The sequence below is a fragment of the Equus asinus genome, chromosome 11 (assembly GCF_041296235.1).
Source record: "Equus asinus isolate D_3611 breed Donkey chromosome 11, EquAss-T2T_v2, whole genome shotgun sequence".
Taxonomy (NCBI): Eukaryota; Metazoa; Chordata; class Mammalia; order Perissodactyla; family Equidae; genus Equus; species Equus asinus.
Window position 1 is genome coordinate 54292904 of NC_091800.1, and position 16558 is coordinate 54309461.

The following is a 16558-nucleotide window of genomic DNA, read 5'->3' on the forward strand; positions in this document are numbered from 1 at the left end:
TCATTTATTAAGAGAGTGTGTGTGTGTGTGTGTGTATATATGTAATGCTGTGGGGAAATAAATATAGTATAAAACATGGTTGCTAATGTAAAGTGATCTTCTAAATGGGGAAAATAACCATAAATACATTGAAAAGTTCAATAAAAATAAAATATTTTACCAAAATGAGGCCTCCAAAAATAGAGTATATTTTGATTAACTTTTCAAGTAATCACTTCCAATTTTTGAACATGGTCCACATGCCTTACTTTTAATTCCCATATGAGAGGTGTCATATCCATTTTGCTTATGAGAAAAAACAAAGTTCAGAGAGGTTAACTTGCCCAGAGTCAAATAGAAAGTGAAGGAAGTGCACAAATTCAAACCTGAGTCAGTCTGTAGCCACAGTCCTTGCCATTTCTTATAAAGCTGGTATTGTGGACGTTTATCCATTTTTTTGTCCATCTTAGCATCAGAACCTACTTTCTATGTTTAGGGAATGTTTTCCTTTGTGATGCCTTGAAAAGTACTCACCTTTCCAGGCTCCTTGCAGTTAGTGCATGGGTCTAGGCTCTGCTCTTCAGACTGTGAATCGGTAACTAGTGATACCAAGAAGCGGGCACCACCTAGAATATATTTGGAAAACATGAGGAGTTGAGGACAGCAACCACCACCACATTTGATTCCAAAAGGGTGCAGGGGCAGCAACTCCTGCAGCAGCATCCAGGATCTGGTCCCCAAGGCTGCCTGAATGTGCTGTGGTGTCTGTGCCCAGTAGGATCTTCCAAATGTCTTTACTTGACAAGTCCTGTGGTTTGGTTCTGGGAATTGTTTTTGGCTGTAAAATTCCTAAATTTGTTTCTCCAACCCTCCCAGAGAGTGTGTGAGCTATCCAACATTTTTAAAATAATTTCCATTTCTGCTTTAATTAGCCAGAGTCAGTTTCTTTTATTTGCATCCAAAAGCCCTCACTGTTACTGAAAGTTGTACCAGGAGAGGTTGTAAGCAATAGACCTTCAGGAAAATAGGAAGGAAACTAAAATTTATTACCTGTCCTAGGAGGGGCTAAGGGGAAGTGGAAATCAAGTTAATATTAACAAAATGGACCTAAACAGCCATTGAAATTGGTGAAAAAACAGCTAATCAAATTATTACCTCTTGTTCCCTTGAGTGACAGACTCATTGAAGGCTGGGTTTGTGAGACGAAGTGATTGCTGCAAGAGGACAGTTGAAGGGTACGAGGAATTCCAGGACTGTGGGGTATAGCAATCGGCAGTTTAATAGCAGAAAATGACAAACTCCAAGTCCTTAACTCTCAGCTCAAGGCAGCAACTGAAAACCAGTCACCTTCTAAGATAGTGCTAAAACCATGTGTAATCTCTTTCAGCTACAGAGCTGAGACAACTGGAATCTACACTCAAAGATTTAGCCTTCAGGTTGCTTATATCAATTTATAACTTTCCCTAGTTTCTTATGTGGAAATTCCAACTTTGACTAACAAGGATGCTAAGTAGAGGTCTCAACATAGAATAGAGATGTGTGAGTGGAATTTGGTTGCTCAGTGTTCAGACCATCAAACACCACTGTGCCTGCCCCAATGCTCTGTGCCCAGCTTAAGCATACCCCAGGACCTATTACAAAGTCAACCCGAAAGAATTACAAGATTTTATTAACTTACGTTTGCAAAACTCTGGCTGATACATGTGGGAATGAATTCTGAAGACTGTTGACCAAGAGTGGAGGAATGCAATTTAGAAAAAGCAGAATGTGTCGATATATGTACATGCACCAATATATGTACATGCACCTTATATGCAATGCTATATTCAACTGGGAGTCATTTTAGTTACTTTTGGTGGTCTACTGATGAAACTTAGACTCAACAGTGGCCTGGACATTTCTCATATAATATGGAGGAAGAAATTAAAAGACTTAGAGGTATAGGGAGGTAAGAATGAGTTTCTTGTGTGCAATCCATTCCCTTAACTCCTGACTGTGGCCACAAGTCCTCCTTACTGAGCCACACATTGATTCATTGGTGAAGAGAGTCCCAGCCTTTTAGAAGGTCCCTATAGAGGGTGTTCTTTGTGAACCTAGAATGCAGTGAGAGGAGGCACAGTTAAAATGAGCTCTCTGATTTCACTGGGATACCAGAATTCCAGAGTGGCAGAGCACTGGAGGCAATCAGGGTTTGGGTGGGTTTAGGGGGAAAGAAAGAGTGAGTCAGTGTGGTAATCAAAATGGTTCCATCCCCAGAGATCTTAGGTGTTTGCTAATCACTCATGGCTATTGTGGGCTATTCTAGAAACAAACTATATGTATAACCCATCAAGAGAACATTTGATTTGTAAAACAATGCCAACACCAACAATAACCCAGAAAAATCTAGGTGTGGCAATCAGAGGCCCAACTTGAATTAACACATAAGAAAGGCTTGACCTTTTGCTCAATTTCCAAACTTAAATTTCAGATGCTAAAAGGAAGACCAGGTACTCTTGAAAAAGAATTCTGTGATAACATCACAAGTGTGGGTTTCTCCTAGCCTTCTAGAAGAGACCTTCAGCTATTGGAACCACTGTGCACTGGGAAAGGGAAATAAATGCCCAGACCTTTCAGATGTAGTACAAGAGTTACTCTGAGCTAACACTGGTTCCTGGCATCCAGAAGACCACTGTGACCTCTCAGTAGGAGTGAAGGCCTAAGGGGGCCAGGTAACAGATGGTGCTTTGAGCTGAATCTTCCTCAGTGAAACTTGGACTCATCTCTGTTTCTTTACTGTGTTCCTGATTTCATTATTGGAATGAAAACCCTTAGCAACCACAAAATCCCCTTGTTGATTTCCTGACACATGGGTTATTATGATAAGAAGAGCTGAGTGGAAGCCGCTAGAACTCTTCCTAACGTTTTTCAAACAATAATGCTATTCATGCATTATTTCATTCAACAATTCTTGTTGATGCTTACTATGTGTCAGACACTATGCAATGGTAATTTATTAGTGAACAAAACAAATAAAATTATGCCTTAGTGGAGCAAGAATCCTAGAGGAAGAAGACAAATAAGTAAGTGAAGTGTATGGTATGTCAGGTAGTGATTAGTGCCCTGGAAAAAATAAATCAGGGATGGGGTGGGAGTGGAGGTGGAGGCAGAGGGATTGCTTCATTTCTCACACAACCAATTGGGATTAGAATTGAGGAGATGGGGGCTGATGTGGGAGCTCCTGGACCTCTCGTGGTGACCAATGTAAACGTAGATTGTGGGAATAATGAAATAATACATAGCACTGATTGCAAAAAATAATGAACAAAAAGCCAATTACACCTGGTGGAAGGAATCAAAGTCACAAACAAGGACTTAAAAGATGCAGAGGTGACGATTCCCTATCTGTTCTCCATTTAACTTGCCTGTGTGGCAGATGCAGGAGGCAATGGGTGTTGGGGAAAGAAGGATTCGTGTTTCTTTATTAGGATTTTAGCTAAACATGCAACATACAGAATCCGGTTCATTTCGGGTGGTCAGTAAATACCATGTTTTATCTTTGAGTCCTCATCCTAACTGATAGTGTGAACCTTTGCACTGATAATTCTGGTATTAATTTTAAAGCATTTGGCAGCTCAGCAGGTCTCCATGGGGTGGCGCTAGAGAGTCGAGTGCTATACAGTATTTAAATAGTATGAGCTGTAAACTTGTTTATTGTTACATTGTCTATTTCATGAATGGCTTCCCTTTCTACTCAGTTTTATCATCACTAATCAGTGGGGTAGTCTGCTGGGTGTTGGTGTCTAAACTGAAATTAAAATCTGTTTGTTCAGGATGGTTTCACGGAAGCTTAGTACAGCAAGAGAAGAGTGATTTATGCAAGGGTTTATCTTTCAGCACATTTGTTTTCAGAACGCACCCAGTTTGATTATATAGAGTGTGTTAGCTTTTGTCCTTGAGTTGGGTAACTCTAGATTTGATCCCAAGTGTTAAAATGCAAAGAGAAGATATCCTCCTGTTTAATGTGTTTGTTAACAACGTGAAGAAAAATGACGTCAGTTCACTTTTCTGCAAAATATGGCTGGGTTGATCCGAATCACCTACATTAATTTACTTTTATTTTGTTACAGAAAGTTTTTCTTCTGTTATAAGATGGACATATTTATTACAGAAAATCTGAAAAATTCAGAGACGTGCAAAGGAAATGTATTAATTTTCTATTGATGCATGACAAATTACCACAGGCTTAGTAGCTTCAAGCAACATACATTTATTATCTCACAGTTCCTGTGAGTCAGGAGTCTGGGCACAGCTAAGCTGGGTTCCCTGCTCAGAGGCTGCATGCATGGTTTCGGTCAGGGCTGTTGTCTCATCTGAGGCTCGGGGTGCATTTCCAAGCTCAAGTGGTTGTTGGCAGAATTCATTTCCTGCAGCTATAGATCTCATGGTGGCTTGCTTCTTCAAGTATATATGTTCTGACAAAAGGGAAAAGAGCTGCTTTATTCTGAAGTTTTTCTGTACAGGTCCCTGAGAGGCCCAAAGAAGATTCTCAATGGTATTTTATATGGCGGTTGCTCTCTGGGTACGTATTTATGAATTACTTTCTTTCCTTTTTATATTACTAGTGTTTTTAGTTCATATTTTTAGCATCACGGTTCCTTGGATTCAGTCTATTTAGCATTTCCAGGTTGGATAGAACTGGGATGTTATTTGGGCTTTATCTGCAAATATAGCATGATCAGCTCTTTATTTCAGGGCAAAACCTAATCTGCTTAAATAACTAAAAATTCATATTTTAACTGATCTTTTTTTATTGAGGTATAATTGACATATAACATTATATTAGTTTCAGGTGTACAACATAGTGATTCAATATTTGAATATATTGCAAACTGATGAGCACAATAAATGGATCTCTTAATTGATCTGTTTTGTACTCATGAAAAGTTCATGACACAATGTGAATAGATAGTCTGGTGGGGATGCAGAAAGCAAGGAGATAGGAGCAAAGAATTTTTTGGTTTCATAAGATGTGAGTCTAGGCAATTCATTACAAGAATTTGTATGAGATTTTTAAATTCTATTGATATGATCTCATGTTTGAGTGTGGAGATAACACCAACATTTATTTATTCAGTCCTCATGTATTTATTGAGTGCCTAGAATGTGTCAGCACACAGGACAGTGAGAAAGACACCAGGTGTGGCTGGAAGACACTAAGCAAGGAGGCATTTAACTTAAGGATACTTGATTATTTGATTAAACATAATAAAATAAGAATTTAGTGATGGTTTTATGAACATAAAATTTTATGTTTGTTTTAAGTGCTTTTACTAAAGCATCAGCCAAAAATATGTCAGATTTTTATGAGACCAGAGAAATTCATTACTCTGGTCTGGGCTCTTATACAGTTGTACAATACCTAACTTCATTTAAATTTTCTGCTTTATCTTTTTCTTTCCTCTACATTCCAAAACCACGCACACACGTGTGTGCACACAGATTTTATTATCGAACCCTCCCCATGCATTTTCCTCCTCTCTATTGAGGTAAAAGTATTCTATTCACCCTAGTTCGAGCTGTATATTAAACAAACATTTCCCTACCTTCCTTTGTATCCCTGCTTATGCCTTATGTCTATTCAGGAAGTTTTCATGATGTATTATCAACAGTTTTGAGTTTATTCAGCTTACTTTAACTTCAGTCGACATGATATTCTCATTGTATTCTTGAAATTATAAATATTTATTTTATATTCATATTTTTCTACCTTCTGTACTGAATCATAAATCTTTAAGAGGTCCGATCTTTACCTCAGACAAGAAATACACAGTGATATAACCTTTCATACCTTCGGGTAGTGTATTACAAAGTACCAAAATGAGCTGTATTATTTTATTTAGGGGTCTCTCATTTACAAGGAACAGACTCACTAAGCTGTCCTGTGTGAGCACATAATCAGGGATTTCATGGAAATCTGAGAAGAGGAGCTAAAGTGTAGCTGGGAACTGGTGTGTCTTGTGTGTTGCTCTCTCTCTGCCTGTTTCTCTCTGAGTCTTTCTCTCTTGCAACTTTCTGCTTCTCTTTGCATGTATGTTGTCATTTATTTTTCTCTGTGTCTGTACACTAAACTGCCTTTATGTGAAATCAAGTTCGGCAGCAAAGCCACATGGCCTGGGTTTCAGTCTTGCTCTCCCTCTTCCTAGCTGTGGGAAAAGTTTCTTCGATCCTTTGTGTCTCAATATTCTCATCAGTAATGTGGTGGGGAGAGTCATTAATAAGAGTCATTACTTCATAGGGTAAATGAATTAAGAAAGTGAAACACCATAGTAACTACCATATAAATGGTGGCTTTTATTATTTGATTTTCGTTTCCTTATAACTTCACTTGCCTATGGATCAAGATGATTGTCCTGATACTTTCTACAAATACCTCTGACCCTGCTGCTACCTCAGTCCCACATTCTCAAGAGAAGAATCTCTTTGGCTCAGTTCTTCTTTTTGAGCTAGGCCACATTGGTATCAGTTCTCAGCAGACCAATGGATTGGCTGCCTCATAGGCAAGTGCTTTGCTCTAGTCCAATCTCATGGATAGGGGTAGGAGGTGGAATCCTATGTGCACAATATGGCTGCTGTCTCTCACCAGGTAGAGAGCTGGGTATAACGGCCTCCTGGCAGAGGGCTCAGGTATAAGTCAGTCAGTTCCCAGTTTCCAGCAGAAGAAAGGGTAGGCAACAGACACCATAAAACATGCATTGACCAAAGATGTAAGTGAATATGTTTATAGAAACATTGATTGGATTTTTAACAAATTTTTATAAATTGAATCATGATTTTCATTGATTTTATGACCTCCAAGATATAATTCATGAACTTGTTCTTACTGTTACTAACATGGACCCTTTAAATCTGGTAAAGACATGACACCACAGTGTTATGAAAAGAGCACAAAATTTGGAGTCAGGTGATCTGGATGAGTTCTGGGTTCCTGCCCTCAATTAATCCTGGGCAATGCATGATATCTCTCAGAGCCTCACTTTCTTCTTCTGCAGTCAGGGACCAAAAAATTCATCTCACAAAATGCAAAATATCACATTATTATAAATATACTACTTCACAAGGAGTAGCTTCCCTAGGTAGTGTCTTCACTGAGAAATTCAGCATTACAACTCAGAAATATAGAGGATGTCATGATCACAATAGATAAAAAGTCTTTTTAATGTCTGTATTTGCCAGATTCAAAAGGCTAGCAGCACAGAGAAAAAACACATCAATGGTAGAGTGAAGATAACAATGAAGTATAAGTGATGTTGAAGAACAGCAGCTCAGTACTAAGCTGGAAATAATAAAACTCCAGCAGTTTCCTTAGATCAAGGACTTGAGCCTCATAAAAGAGAAAAGGAAACAATTTTGAAAATGGGAATATGTTGGGCTCAGATATAACAGGGCTCACTCTTACTAATTTCATTTTAAAAAATTGCAAAGTTAACTTACTTCCTAATGTTCATATTGCATATTAGTAGCTCAAGCATGGTTACACATAGGATTCTGATGGAAGGCCCGTTTGTACTAACTGGTTGAGTGTCTAAAGAGTGAGATTTGAGGGGTCCATAAAGCCCCCTTCCCAAAATACTCTTCCAATAGACTGCTCAGTTCTGTGTTACTGATTCTCCTTAAGAGGACACATTTTAGCTAGGCTAAGAAATTGTGCTTTGTGGAAGATGTTATTACCTGATAGATAATGCCAATCGTATTTATTTCACAAATATTCCTGAGGGAATGAGATATATTTCTAGAACAGATTTACTTTGAGCCAGACTGGCTGCATTTGGATGCCAGCTCCACAATTTACTACCTGTGTAACTCATATTCATCTTTTAAATGGGGATAATAAGGGTACCTCATAGTCATGTACTTCATAGGGTTGAATGAGCTAATATATATAAAAACCGTATAAGTATCAACTCCTCTTACGTTAACGAGATGAGAGGAAAAGTCTAGAGGATGGAATCATATCTTAGTGAGGTGTGTGTGTGTAGGGGGCAGCAAAGGTGCATCATAAGAACAATAGGGCTGAAAACAGTAGGAGTGCTAGAAAATAATATGAAGAGCTCACCCAGAAGGGTAGTGGGTGTAAATTATCGATTTTCTTTTTTTCACTGTTTTACAGAGAGTCATTCAGCCACTGATTAAAGCACCTTTACCACTGTGGCTGCCAGAGAAAGATTAGTGTAAGCCTTCTCTCTCATCTTACGGTCCACTAACCCTGTTATGTGTCAGTGGGAGAGTTTTCTTGTTCCCTAGTCAGTTATATTTTTTCCCTTCGGTTCCATTAATTTAAAAACACTTTTTCTACTATGCAATAGTAGTATAAAAGTTGTTCAGGGGCGAGCCTGGTGGCACAATGGTTAAGTTCGTACATTGTGCTTCAGCGGCCCGAGGTTTGCCAGTTTAGATCCCGGGTGCAGACCCATGCACCACTTATCAAGCCATGCTGTGGCAGGCACCCCACATATAAAATAGAGGAAGATGGGCATGGACGTTGGCTCAGGGCCAATCTTCTTCAGCAAAAAGAGGAGGATTGGTGGCAGATGTTAGTTCAGGGCTAATCTTTCTCAAAAAAAAAAGAAAGGAAAAGTTGTTCAATGTCTATCTTATGTCTGTGTAAGAAAATTTGGTGACTGTGAAAATTTCTCAGAGAAATAGTGCTAGAAGTAAAGATGCTTTATTCTGGGAATGTTAACATTACTGCTCAACTTGTATGTTGACTTAAGTGGAATGTTAAATGTCTGAAACTGATGACCTGAGAACTGATTTCCCACAGACTTATCCTCATTTCTACTGCTTTGTACATTGATAACCACTGTGACTACTTAGCAGAAGTACTTTTTTCTTGATGTTACTTTTGCAAAGATGATGGCACAGTGAATTACTTAGAATTGAGTTTGGTTGTGACAATCAATAAAACTCAAATGACAGCACTTCAATCAAGAAAGTTCATTTCTTTCTCCCATTAATTCCTGGATGTAGGCATTCCATGGCTCTAATAGCAGAGAGCTCTGCTTCCTGCAGTGCTCAAGGACCTAGTTTTCTATCTTGTTGCTCTTCCATCCATGGTCTCCATTTCTCAGCTCAAGCCAGTATGTCCCCATCCAGACATTGGGAATCAGGAAAGGGAGAAGGGCGTGTTCCTACCATTTAAGGACACCTCCTGATGCTTCACAAAACACTCTGCTGATATCCCGCTGGCCAGAACTTACTCTCAGGGCTATGCCCATCTGTAAGGCTGAGAGCTCTACTCTTTATTCTATACAGCCATGTGCCCTGGAAGAAGGGAAACCAGCTTTCTTGGGACAATGGCAGCCTTTGCCATGCTGGGTCTAGAGTAACTATGAGTCACCCTGTAAAAGAAGATACAATGAAAAACGCACTTAAATGTTTATCCAAGTATTTCAGAGCCATCTCCAATTGTTCAGTTTTTAAAAATGTACTATTTAATTAATTATCACAAAAGAAGCTCATTTATTTCAATCAGTGAGTTAGAAGTTCAAAACAAGATGATGTGATTTTAGTGATCTGCTTGGCTTCCTAAAGCCGCATTTGATAAATTCCCAACGTGGATTCTTCACAGGGTTAGGTGCATGACTGAGTGGAGGGTTAATTCCATTCTGAGCTGGAAGATATTTGGGGAAGTCTAGATCTGTGGTTTGGAGGCTCAGTATCAAGTCACAAGCTGTGGATTCCCTTTTCAGATGCCTTACTTGATTCTAAACATTGACTGCTTTTTTTTTTTTTTAAAGATTTTATTTTTTCCTTTTTCTCCCCAAAGCCCCCCAGTACATAGTTGTGTATTCTTCGTTGTGGGTTCTTCTAGTTGTGGCATGTGGGACGCTGCCTCAGCGTGGTCTGATGAGCAGTGCCATGTCCGCGCCCAGGATTCGAACTAACGAAACACTGGGCCGCCTGCAGCGGAGCGCGTGAACTTAACCACTCAGCCACGGGGCCAGCCCCTTGACTGTTTTTTTTTAAGCAAATCCTTGCCTTGAACTTCATTAAATGACTCCTATAGAACCAACGTTCTCATCATTCCTCTGGGGGACATGTTTCCTAAGCCTTTCTCCAAGGTCCTGTCAGCATCTGTCCCTGACGTCAACCACATACAGCTTCATGTTAACTGGAGTCTCCGATACTGTGTCCCTGGTGCTGAGAAACCCATTTGCTACCTGCTGCTGAACCATTATGCCACTCTGGGCTTCTGGGCACTGTCTGGAGCTTTCTGGACTGCTTGTCCCACTGGTGTGTCTTTATCCTCTGGGTTTCTGCTTCTCTATTCCAGCGCATTCCAGAAAGCGTATGTCTTCATCTGCCTAACAATCCAGATGAAAAGCGAGAGGTTCCATGACTCGTTCTAAGTCGTATGTGCATGGCGTAAAACAAAGAAACACAACCTATGTACTTCTATACTTGTCATTGTAGAGACACAATCCAAGGTGGAATAGTTGGCATTGGGAGAACACTCCTTATGGTAGCTTCAGCTACCAATTAAATTTGGAGCTGTAGATGCACAGTGTAAAAGGATTCCCCACAGGAACAAACATGCATGCTGTCAGAATTCATCATCATGTAAATTAAAATCAGGTACACTTGAGATTATTGGTGATCCAGTCCAGGATGGGAAGCATCACTTCCTGCAGCAAGCCAAAAATGCCTTCTTGGCTTGAAAATTGCTTATAGAAAGAATCCTCAAACTTGCTCTTTACAAATATTCAAAAGAAAATGTACTCCTTTCTTTCAGAAAAGAAACTATCAGAGCATAGTGGGTAGGAGCTTGGGCTTTGGGTTCAGGCAGATTGCAGGGAATCCTGACTCACTTATCAACTATGTTACTTTGGGAGAGCTGCATAATCTCCTTAAACCTCCGTTTCCTGATGTAATTTACGTACAGCACTGTATAAGTTTAAGGTATACAGCACAATGATTTGACTGACATATGTCATGAAATGATTACCATAATAAGTTTAGTTAACATCCAACATCTCGTATAGATACAAGGAAAAGAAAAAGAAAAAATATTTTTTTCGTTGTGATGAGAACTCAGGATCTTTTCTCTTAACAACTTTCACGTATACCATACAGCAGTGTTAACTATAGTCATCACGTTGTACATGACATCCCCGCTACTTACTTGTCTTATAACTGGATGTTTGTACTTTTCGACCACCTTCCTCCAATTCCCTCATCCTCCTACCCCTCTGGTAACCACAAATCTGTTCTCTTGGAAAAATCATAACTCTTAGCATGTTCTGCCATTATACTATGTTAAACTCCATTACTGTGGTGTTTATATTCTAGTTTTATGAGTGGTGAGAAATTAAGGGAATATGCCAGGTTCAATAAGGAAACCAAAAGGGAGGTGTTCTGGAATTTTTGCATAATTATTACTCCACCTAAATCCCAGTTCTAATCTCCAAAATCACACTTTAAGGCTGTTGTGATTGCTTTGATTTCTGGTGCAACTGGCTATTACTATACCTGTTTCAAGCTGGTGAAACCTGAAAATGTCTTGCTTCATATGACAAAGCAGAGACATGCAGTTCTCACCTGGTATTTCAAACAGGTATCAGGTTTAGCTTTGCCATGCACAGAGCAGTACATGGATCAGTAAATTGGCAACATCCGGGAGTCTGTTGGAAATGCAGAATCTTGGGCCCCACCTCAAACCGGCTGAATCAGAATCTGCTTTATGACAAGATCCCCAGAGAGCCATTGAGGGGAAGAATATTTGACATCATGTATTACGTTTACATTTTAGAAATAGTTATGCCAGAGTGATAGTCCTCACTATCTGTTTCAACTAATTTGTTAAAAATTGTGCGTTCCCTAATTCTGTCTTCTCTTCCATTCATTAGTCATGACCTTTGGTCTTGGCTTTAGTGAGAAAGTAAGATCACTGTTTAAATTACTGTACCCCATATTTTGCTCCTTATCTTGGCTTGAGCTGGTGTAGTGATAAAACCCACAAACTTTGGGTTGACAGACAGAGATTAAGTTCCATCTCTGCCATTTACCACTGTGAAAACCGAAGTAAATCAGTTTTCTCATCTATAAGATGGGCTAATATTACTGATTCTTTTCCCGTTTAATCTTTCAATGACTCCCACAGATTTTAGGGTCAGATACAAGGCTCTGTGTGGTCAGTCCGTTTCCTAGGGAACCCTGAGTGGCTAGCTGAGACTAGCCTGTTAGCCAGAATATTTAGAATTTATGCAGTTTAAACTCTCCTGTTTATTTCTGTTTTCAAGATGAGTACAAATTTTCCATTCCCTGAACCCTACTTAGATTCGTTCAGCCAAGACTGAGTGCCCTCCATGTACTCAGCGCTGTCCAAGTGATAAGGACACAATACTGAACAAGGCAAAGAAAGCTGCTGCCCTCATGGAGCTTACATTCCAGTAATCACTGTACGCTCTGTAAATGTGTTTGCAATATTTTATTGCAACATTGTTTCCCTTTCTGTTTTAGACAAATTCTACAGAACATGGCTCGCTGCATTTCTGTAACTTTTATTTGAGCATCACAAACAAAAATATGAAGGTGAAAAGACAAAAAAGTGTTGCCATTATTATTTTAATTCTAATAACTCATAAGATTTATGAGAGTTATTAAGTTTTCAAACTCAGGAATCAATGAAACACAAGTGCAATGTTACTTTTTCAGAGTCGTTCTATTACTATACGGAAAAATTTAGAGGCCCCAGACACCATTTCACTTGTAAACTGCCAGATTTTAGGGACGCAGAAAAGACTAAGGACTAAATTTGTACTCATTCAGCCCTGCAAATAAATACCAAATGTACACCAGCACTCAAAATATGGATATTTTGTTTTCACAAAGACAATTCAAATAAATAAAGTTGGCACTTATCACTTTTTTTCTATTCTAATAATGACTGCCTCTTAAAAAACTATAACACTCAAACACGTACACACATTACATGTACACATTTTAAAATGAGGTATTACCTCCCCAAATACTTTGAGTAAATTTACTGGGACCTAGTAGGGTTTTTTTCCCTCTAAGTAAGAATAATCCCTAGGTTTGTTTGGTTGGATGAGGCCAGTTACAAGTTCAATTTCAAATGTTATCAATAGCATCTCAATATAAAACTAATTCTAAAATTATTTTATATGTAAAACATGATTAAGAATAATCACTGGGGTATCACTTAGAAGATGAAACTTCCTTCACCTGAAATTTTGCTCCATTTAAAGATGGAAATGGACGGTAGACAGGAGGGTTAAAGACTGAGAACTCCCAAAAGGGCTTAGTGACACTTATCGTCAACAACGAAATCGCAGAGATATTTTCTTTATGGGAAGATGGCGATGAAGTGTGTACACTAAATTGTAATACTTCTTTTTCTTCTATTTCTGAAAGCCATGACCTTCCTATTGGTATACTTAAAAAGGAAGCTGAAGTCAAAAATGGGCTGTTGCCTCCTTTTCTTAATAACAGTGAAAAATGTGCTCCTACATTTAATTGGGAAAGTAATTTCCTAAAAAGAATTTGAATAAGCCTTGAATAATAGGCTTATGTAACCCAAGCCCTTCTCATACCTGATTTACTGCCTCACTATTTTTTTCTGCCTTCATTGGAGATAAATGTTCCGTGTACAGATTTGTTCCTCAAAAGTAGGATTGAAATATTGTGAAATAAAATCCAAACTGGTATATTTTGAAACCAGGCTACCATTTAAAAGCATTTTTCCCCCTAAGGTAACAGAAGAATGCATTCATAAAATGAAAAAAACCAGTGTTCTTTTAACAGCTTAATACTTTAGACTTCATCATTTTTCCTACTTTGTTTTCCTCTAGTACCCCAAACTGAAAAGTCCATGGGTATTTTATGTGGAGACATGTCCAACTCAAGTTCATTAGAAAGGAATTGGGAAGATTCATTCTTACGGTCCCTTTTAGAATCTGGGCACTATTGCCCCTTTTAGGACGATGTGTGGGCCAGAGTCCTGAATCCCCTCTCCCTCTCTAACCCACCAGCACCGCTGAACACTGCTTTTCCTGGTAACACTCAGATTTCCAGGGACCAAGCACGTGATCATATTTGCTTCCATATCTTCTACCTGTTCCTGGTATTTTGTCTGAATGTAATAATGCTATAAATTATAATGATATGCAGGTATTAGGCTCAAGTTGGAAGAATTTTAGCCTAAAAATTGTTATAGGCTTAATACAAACACAATCAAATATTCACTGTATTATAACACATAGTAATTTTTTTAAAGGGGGAATTAGAGTAATATTTGAATTTCAGATGTCAGGCACTCCATTTTTGACCCAGGGATACCATCCTTGTCATATTGCTGGTCATCCCTGAGCATCTGAGGCAATAGATGTCTGTCTTTCCCCCAGTCTTAAAATAGGGAACAATGATCCTGGCGTGCTACCATAGTAAGAGTTATTCCTTTGGGGCAGAATTACTACCTTGTTGATATTCTAAATGAGGAAGAATATGCTTGGCGGTAGCTCTGGGCTGGTGCTCTGGAACTGTGATTCAGAGCCATTTAAAATCATTTTGACAGAAGGCAGGGTGCATATGGCCAAATGATATTTTTATAGCTTTTCTCGGATTTGATGATCTCACAACTGAGATTGGACAACTTCCCACAATAACAGGTCTATTAATCAGAAAATCTAGGTGTGACAACCAGTCAGGGACGCTTTTGTCCTCTTCTCAAAGAAGGTGCCAGAAAGGCCAGCAGGGAAACACATAATGCACTGGGAACTCGTCAAACCCTGACCTTTTGTGTTCTCAAATACGTGGCCAGCCATTTCAACTTCACACTCTTGCCTGTTCTCCATCAGATGATAATCAGACGGCACAATAAAACAGCTTCACTCGGATTTCAGCCAATCAGTTCCCTACTATGTTTTTAAAGCTCAAGACAGAACAATTGTGCTGCTGACATCTTGGGTGTTTAGAATTAGAACAGGGAAGGTTGAGATGAAGTAAATCTGGATGAGAAGTTTTCTTTGGCATTAAAGACACTTGGCAATAATCTTCAAAGGAGTTTGTGTGTTTATCTTTTTTGGCATGGCTTTTGTTTTACTCATTCTGGAGCCCCACCTTTAATTTTGGGTAATATTTTTGCCAACATCCCTGGCAACCGTGCTGAGGCTACTCACAGTGCCACTATCTGGTCAGTTTAGGGAAAAAAAATCAGGTAATTTGAATTTTTGGCATCAATTAGAAAAATAATAATCCAGATCATTACTTTGAAGTTCAGAATGTTGGTTGTTATGTTGAGACAACCATAAAGCAATCCAAACACTCCAAAATTTTGGTTACTCATTTATATAGAACTCAGTGAAGTGGGACTTTAAAAATAAAATATCAGTGAACATTTTCTTTAACTTAAAAAAAATGTGTTTCAGTTCACTTACCCCTTACCACCAGCTTCACCTTTAAGAGAAATAATGAGTACTAAAGGCAATAGTTTAGGGTATTCAGCTATCACTTGACTGTAGACCCAAGATTTAGGATAGAAGTATTTGAGAAGAGTTAATTTTTCACATAAAAATATAGTGGTCAAGTGTGTGGGTTTTGAAAGTACACAACCTTGAGGCTGAAAACATGCTCCACCACTTGCTAGCTGGGAGCTCTCTGAGGCTAAAGACTCCATGAAATTAAGAGTCTTTTCTTTCCTTTATGCCGTTCTGCCTTTCGTGTCTAGCAAATTGCCTGACGCATAGTAAAAGCTCAAGTATATTTGATGACTACATGAGTGTTGTTTATTTTTTTTTCTGTGCATGAAAATTCCTTTTGAGTTAGTGTTTTCATATAAAAAGATTGCTCTTTTCTCTGCTCTTTTCTGAAGATCTGTTGGGTTCTGCAGTGTACTGCGTGCTTGAAAAGATGAAACATCACTCAGAAATCTGACATCCCTTGCTTCCTGTTTCCTATTATGTTGCTCATTGTTGAGCATGCCAATGAAATTGTTTCTGAGCCTACTTCCTTATTGATTGGGTAAACGAGGTCAGAGATATATCTAATATTAAATGTTTTGTAACATTTAATAAATGAAGGAACTCTCAGCATTCAGAGCCTATATAGGGAAGTCATTGAAGCTAAGGAAAAATGATTGCTATTTTGCTGTTACAACCTTCAGTTGTATACTATCTTCTATATTCTATGACCTGTAATCATCAGTGAATTTTGTCAGCACCAGAATTAAACTTGAGTCTTATAACCAAATAAGATTTTGAGAGTTGGTTCTCAAGGTCTTTCCATAATTGCGAGGTAGTTCTGTGGAAAGTCAAATACATGCATCTGGAACACTTCAAATGGCTGCCTATCAACTCATTTAACTTCACCAGCCTTACATGAGCAATTACTATGGGACAGGCCCTGAGCCAGGAGTTGGAGCACTCCAAAGCCAACAAAGATATTTCATATCTAAAAATCGTAGGCTATAGTTTAGGATAGTGACATGAATATAAACAAAATATGATATGATACAGGTAATAACCGAATATGTACAAAATAATGGCCAACTTCACAACAGGAAGATATTCAGAGACTGATA

At 38.7% G+C, this 16558-nt stretch overlaps 1 protein-coding gene across 2 annotated transcripts in view; it reads left to right on the forward strand.

Moving 5' to 3' along the window:
• Positions 1-16558, forward strand: part of SCEL (sciellin) — a 273404-nt gene that overhangs the window by 130550 nt on the left and 126296 nt on the right. Inside the window, exon 3 of one of the 2 annotated variants that reach the window (XM_070520021.1) lies at positions 4482-4540. The gene's annotated coding sequence lies outside the window, so the exon portion shown is untranslated. Of the gene's footprint in view, positions 1-4410; positions 4541-16558 lie in introns of those variants that run through there. The other variant, XM_070520022.1, reaches the window with a different exon arrangement.